General features: G+C 41.8%; 1 pseudogene; it reads left to right on the top strand.

The window, feature by feature from the left end:
• The first annotated feature begins 1,482 nt into the window (after positions 1–1,482).
• LOC140609303 (E3 ubiquitin-protein transferase MAEA pseudogene) lies at positions 1,483–2,471 on the top strand (annotated as a pseudogene).
• The last annotated feature ends 4,697 nt before the right edge of the window (positions 2,472–7,168 follow it).

Genomic DNA, 7,168 nt, shown 5'->3' on the forward strand with positions numbered 1-7,168 from the left:
GCTATGCTCTCTGGGCAGCTGCTATCAGTAGGCTGCTCAGTGAGGGAGTGGTTGTGCTGGGAAGTGTTGTTTGTCTGGGAGCAGGCAGGTTGTTGGCAGAGTATAGGTGATGGAGACCTCTGTCTCCCATTACCCATTAGACTAGCTCAGGCTTGGCAGAGGTCCAAGAGAGAAGTGGGCAAGGATATGTGAGGCCTTAGAGTCAAAACTAACATGTCTTTACTTCCTCTGCATTCTATTAGCCAACACATGTAAAAAGCCAAACCAGATTCAGAGAGGAGAAAACAGACTTCATTTCCTGCAAAAAACATGGATACTGAAAGGGCTAGAAAACTGGATTTATTTTTCTAATCTGCCCATCATTAAATACACTATTTAATGTGCAGACATTTTGTGAGGGAGAAAGAAGTCTTCTTAGGGCAAAAAGCCATGGACTGACTTACGTCCTGGCACAAGCTCCTTACTCTGGTATCTGATCCAGAATGGTTACCTGTCATTGTCACCTCAACATCAGAACAACCTCCTATGCAAAACTAAAAAGCTCCAAACCACCTTTGTTAACTAGGCGATCCTTTATGGCTTCACACCCTTCAGAGCTTACTGTGTTTATTAATAACGAAGCTGAAAAACAAAGTTCTTCCTTCATACCAGCACCATATTCAATTGAACATTTATCAAAAGGACTACTATTATATTTACATTATTTGTGCTTTCATTAGGAAAAATTAAGAAACATGTCACTAGCTGTACTTGTCATATTGATGGTGCTTCAGTACCTTCTATGCCACATATTCATCCAGTACTTTGAAGGAACCATATCGATGCTATTTTTCATGAGTCTTGCCTCTTGGTCTAGCCTCCTAAAGTTCAGCTGTTTTAGAAGCCAGCAAAGTACTGATGTGTAATATTTAGATATATAATATTAAACTTCTGATATTATTGCCTTTAAATCTCATACTTTTCTCTAATTTTTTGATTTTTTGTTGTTTTAACCCAATCCTTCATTTCCTATATGAAACCACTTAAATTTTTGAATGTGTCCTTGCTTCACTACCCAGTGCATCTCTGCAAATAACATATAGGTGGTTTTGCTCTCTCACCTCCAACTACTGCCAAAAGAACAAATTCATGTTGTACAACATCATGAAGTGAATTGTACCCTTTAAAATGGCTACTTTTATATTAGGTGAATTTCACCTTGATTTAAAAACTCTTTAACAAAACACAAATTCAGTACACAAGAAATAGTGCTTCTGAGTAATATGAAAACAGACTCATTTGGTCTTCATTGTCTCAGACCACTTCCATCCTCACCACTTGGTTTACTAATATATTTTCTTGGTTAAAAAATAATCTAATAAAACATGTTCCACTGTCAGCAAATTAGGATTAAAAATAAATAATACAAATTTCACTTAGTTACATTGACACTGGTTTGATTTTAAATTACAATGATTGTGGCTAATGTTTTATGGATTCAAGATGGCAGTATAGGAGTCAGCTACTCAGCTTTCCATGAACCTGATGATGCAGGCAGACCTGATCCTCAGGGTGCACTATGAAACACTGCTCAAAAAAACATCCACCAAGAGACAAGCTACATCACTACGGTGGTGGCTGAGCTGATCCTGAGCAGCTGCCCAGACAAGGACTCCAGAGTCAGCCTTCTGAATGGCGCGGTCCATCCAGATGGAGGATGAGAGCACCAAGTGAAAGCACAGGATTGAGCAACTCAAAAAATAGCAGTGACCAGCCCACAGCAGCCAGCCTGTGGAAGAGGAAGCACATGGACTGCATGATGGTGGAGTGCCTCTTGCACTGCAGCTACTACAAGACTGTGGGAAAGCTAGCATACAAGAGTGGCATGGAGAGCTGCCCCGGAGTTCATCCTAAGGATTCAGGAGTTCATTGTACTCACCCTGCAAAACGAGACTGGATTCCATGAGACATGTGAGAGAGTGCTTTGGTCAGGCTGAAGGGAGCTAGCTGGCCAAGGTCCACCAGGTCATGGATATGCTCACCTTCCCACCAGAAATGCACATCTGGCTGTACAGGGATCTACTAGACCCAGCCCGGTGGCAGATACTGAGCCAGCCATTCCAGTACAATTACTAGCTGCACCAGCTGAGGAATAACTCTGTGTTCACCCTCACTCTGAAGGCCAATCTCTCAGTGATAAAGACACCACAGTTCTCCATGGAGGACTGCTCTCCAAGAGCCCTAAATGATCTGTGTGCAGCCACTTTCTGAATGATCAGTGCAGCCCCTGCCCATGGCCCACTGCACCAATTCCTGCTTACTCGGTAAGATTTCAGGGGACTCGATGATGGAGAACAATCAGCCCCTCTCAAGGCTGTCCGATGGCCATAGCTAAGTCTACATCTACAACTCTCTGCCATCTGTCAAAAGGACAAAGTCATTTGTCCAAGAACCAAAGAAGTCTCCACTTCTCACAATCTGAGAATATGTAGGCATTCTGCATCATGTAGGCAGAGCCGCCCAGAACACCCCAGCCCTGGCACCCCCCTCCTGTCTGCATTTCTGTTTCTGGTGATTAAAGATCAGTGAAGGACAACAGGTGCTCCTAGGAGAAGAGTCAGATGGGGTATATCTGTGCTTGGGGACAGTGTTTCCACTGGTAGGATTCCAAAGTGCCCCTGAAGTACTTGACGCCTGCCTTTCAGAGAGACTTTCATGCCCTGGGAGCTTCAGCTGCTTTGGAAACGGGAGTCGGTCATTTCCCACACCACTGACCCTATTGTTCTCCCTCCAATGGTCCCTCCCTCCCACCACGGAGGAACCAGGAGGGGTGGCAACCACAACCTGACTAGCCTAGAGTGGTGGAGGTGCCCTGCAGAGCTGTGGCCTGCAGAACCCTGCCCACAGGGCTGGCTCAGATTGTGCTAGTTTCAAGGGCAGTCATTCAGGCGACCTTATTCCTGCTTGAGAATGTATTCATGTGGAAATTCACTGGACCAAGTTCTGCAGAGACCTTTCTGATGTCTCCACAAGTGGCAGATCTATTGCCACTCCTTATGGAAAGTAGTAGTTCAGTTGAAGTAACCACCAATGACCTTTCAAATCAAATGAATCATTGAGGATTACACAAAATCATACCATAAAGGCTTGCATTTAGCACTTATTTTTGCATGTTGATGTTGATTAGCTAATAAACTGCAAATGTAAAACATTTAATTAAAGTGTTTTCTATTTCTTAAAAAATAAATTATAATAACTGTAAAAAAAGATGTTGTGGATGAAATGCCTTCATTTTCTCAAATGTGTAAGTACGCACTGTAGTTGAAAAATCACCCTTAAAGTCTGCACACTGTAATGTGGTCCCTATACACATGGCTCATCTGCAGCTCACACTGCAAGCATCTCATCCCCAATTCCTGAACTGATTCATACCTATGCACTGAGACAATTTCCTGATAATATGGTTGTTGGGCGTCAGGTTTCTATAAAAATTTCTAAATCTATATCCTCCATTTTATGCTTATAACCTTACTTGGAGTAACAAAGAGTTAGCAGACTTTGGGTAGAATTTGACAAATGGGTTTTTGAAACTGATTTAAATAAACTGCTTTGTAGATACCTTAGCAGGGTCCCTTTCCTTCAGGAATTCTGTCTTTAACATGTTAACAAACATTGGGAATTTGCGAGAGAAAAATAGAGCATGCAACATTTCTCACATTTCAGCATCTCTCACATTTATTCAACCCCAGAATTTTATTTTTCACTGAGCATCTCACACTACTAAGTCTTCTGTACAACAGACATTGGAAGGTAATATGTAATCACGTTCAACACAGACATGGAGTCCAGAAGCCCCTGCTCACTGCTGCTCTCTCCGGGCAAGCCAACTTTGTTCCAAAAGATAAAATGGAAACAAGCTGCTGCCACTGAGTGTCTCAAAATTGATTAGAAGTTTGTCTAACTTTCTTCATTTGTGCATTCATTCCAGCCAGTCATGTATGGAGACATCACTGGTTTCTCCATTTGTAAGACAGACTTTTTTCTGGTTGCTTGAATTATGCATTCCCTTCTTGGTAATCCCAACAAAGTAACAGAACTTAACTTTCTCTATCTATGGCATGCCACTTACACCCACTCAATTTTGCCTGTGTCACTTGATTAAATTGAATACCCTTGCTGTGTCTCTCTACAGATAATAGCAATGAGTAAACACATGAAAGCCCCTTTCACAAACAGACTTATGTATAAAAAGCAATGTCCAAAAAAATAAAAAATAAAAAAAAAGTAAAAAGCAATGTCCTTTATAAGAACCATTGGATTTAATAAAATAAAAAACAGTGGGAGCCCTCAATATTATTGATGAGGGAGCAGAAGGTAAGCTGAGGACGAAGTACAAGATGATACCACCCCACAAACCTCTCCCCACTACTCCTGGGTGTGATGTGTGTGACAGTCCTCCAGGAAGCTTCCAACTGCCATAATGTTAATGCCTTGCTATAGGGAAAAACAACTTGACAATGGCAAGGTGTCTGGTACCCTGTGAGTCTTTAACATCTGAAAATCCTTTTGAAACATCCTTTCTCCTTACTTCCCCCAAGTCCCAAGTAAATAATCAGTCACCCCTCATAACCTGGGAGCAGTAGCTCTTTCTGCCTAAGGGTGCTGTCCCTATGCTTTAATAAAACCACCATTTTGCACCAAAGACGTCTCAAGAATTCTTTCTTGGTCATTGGCTCCGGAGCTCACCCACCAAACCTCACCTATATTCCAAAACAACATCATTTTGAAGACCTTACTTTGAGAGCACTGAAGAATAGAAGGATGAAGGGCTTTGTGTAGGACCACCAGCTGGCTGTTGGCAGAACTAAGCCTGCACCCAGGAAGTAAAGTATCCTGAGGTGTAATAGTTTCTCAAAGAGCAATAATGATTTCTAACAATATATAATAATCATTTGACATTTCCAAATTGGTCACATTTCATTTCATATGTACTTTCTTCCTTCTGACAGTTTCCAGGTGCTTGGCAATTTAATAAAGTTTGTTAGTATTTAGCAAAATGCCCTACATCTTGACAAGAATCATATATTTTCATAATAAAGTATTCATTTCCAATTTAAATTACTATTGTCTACTTATTTAATGTAAGTTGTCCACTGCTAGGACATCAGTCTCACAAAATATAAAATGTCTTGGACATAAATGGGGTTTCATTCACTTTATCTATTCATTCATTTATTCACTCAATCATCATTGAACTGAAATTAACAAATCTAATCAATATTTTGAATGCCTATTGTATGCCTGGTGTAAGAGACACAACTAGGTTTGGAAAAGGCATAATCCCATCACAAAGAATCTCACAGTTTAGTTGGAAGACAGGTATATAGCACAGAGGGGGATCCTGAGCCCAGTATGGGTGCCAGAGAACATTTCATGCAAGAGTATGGCCAAAAATGAGTCTCAAAGACTGTAGGAGGCAGTTATTCATGCAAAAGGCAAAGGAAACACGTGAAAGAGGGAAAGGAAAAGACAACACAAGCAGAAGAGACTACTGCCCAATAGGCATGAGAAAAGACCCAACAGGCACCTACTTTCAGGGGCTACAAGGAAATCCATGTTGCTGACATAAAAGGCAAAACCAAGGAAAAGTTGTGAGCCATTCCATGGAGGGCAAGGGTGTTGGGCAGCACTATGTGGGCTTTATTCTAGGTCAGAAATGCCTAACCTTGGTGCTGCTGCTATTCGGGGCTGGATGATTGTTTTTGGGACCATTCTATTCATTGTAGGTTCTCTGGGTTTTCCCCCACAAGATGCTTATAGCAATGATTTAACCCAAAATGTCTCTAGGCACTACCAAGTATCACCTTGGGAAGGAGAGGGGGAGAAATCATCCCTAGTTGAGGATTACTATTCTAGGCAAAAGAGAACCATTCCAGTATATCCTGCAAGAAATGACAAGGTGATTTGCCTGAGACTGGACAGAGAGCCTTGGCAGAGGTCTGTGGCAGCCATCCTCAGAGCTCTGGGTCAGGTCAGAGCATGAGTGGGTAGCAGCAGCATCCAGAGGAGTTTGTGGCCAATTGGAAGTGAAAATAGAAGAGAGTCATACTGAGGGAAAGGTGGGTTTAGTGGAGAAAGATAGTAAGTTCCTTTGGGAGCATATCCCATTTGAGGTGTGAGTGTGGTGTCTAATTGATCATAGAAATTTTTGGCATGAACCAGGAGGGAAAGGGAAGCTAAAGATTTCTATTTGAGCATCATTGACGTGTAGACAGTTTCTGAAACTTTTAGTCCCACTTTCCCAACCTCAGGGTAGGGGAGAGAGACACAGATTAAATTAATAGCCAATTGTCAAGAATTTTTGTAGACAGTTTTTGCCCAGTCTCTCAAATTGGCTTCTTCCTATGCATTGCCAAGGTCCCTGCCCCTAAAGGGTCATCTATAGATCCCCTGTGGGCACAAGACTACATCTAACCACTTGGTCTTGGCATCCAAGATTCTCTTCCATATAACCTTCACCAGTTCTGCTTCCAATTAATTCCTATACATAGCCTGTGTTCATGGCTCCATGGTGAGGGAAAGAAACATCCTGAGGATGAGAACACAGAAGGTTGGTTCTGTCAAATGAGAAAGGAGTGAATTTCCCTCTCTCTGTATATGGTCCATGCCTCCAGTGGCTCCAGAGTCTCCAGTGGCTTGCGGAAGTTCCTAGAAGATAAGTGTGATATTATCATTTAAGATAATAAATATATGAGTGGTCTTTGTCCTGTTCCTAGAACGAATCTCCCTTGGAATTTCCAAGGGTTAAGCACCATAAAGATGTATTTTGTTATGTTTAAAGCCCCTAGGTCCCCTAAGGTTCAGGGTTGGTCACCAGAGGAACCAACCATGTGATTAGGAGGTTAGGACTTTAAGTCCTACCCTCCCAACTTCAGGGTAAGGGAGAGAGACAGACATTATTAATTTAATAATTAATAGCCAATTGTCAGTAATTTAATCAGTTGTGCATATGTAATAAAGCATCCATAAAAACCCAAAAAGATGGTGTTAGGGATCTTCTGGGTTGGTGAACATGTGGAGGTCCTGGGAGAGTGGTGCTCCCAGAAAGGGCATGGAAGTTCTGGGCCCCTCCCCATACTTTGCATTATGGATTCCTTCCATCTTTCCTTTCCTGAGTTATATCATTTTA

The sequence above is a fragment of the Canis lupus genome, chromosome 2 (genome assembly GCF_048164855.1).
Source record: "Canis lupus baileyi chromosome 2, mCanLup2.hap1, whole genome shotgun sequence".
NCBI lineage: Eukaryota > Metazoa > Chordata > Mammalia > Carnivora > Canidae > Canis > Canis lupus.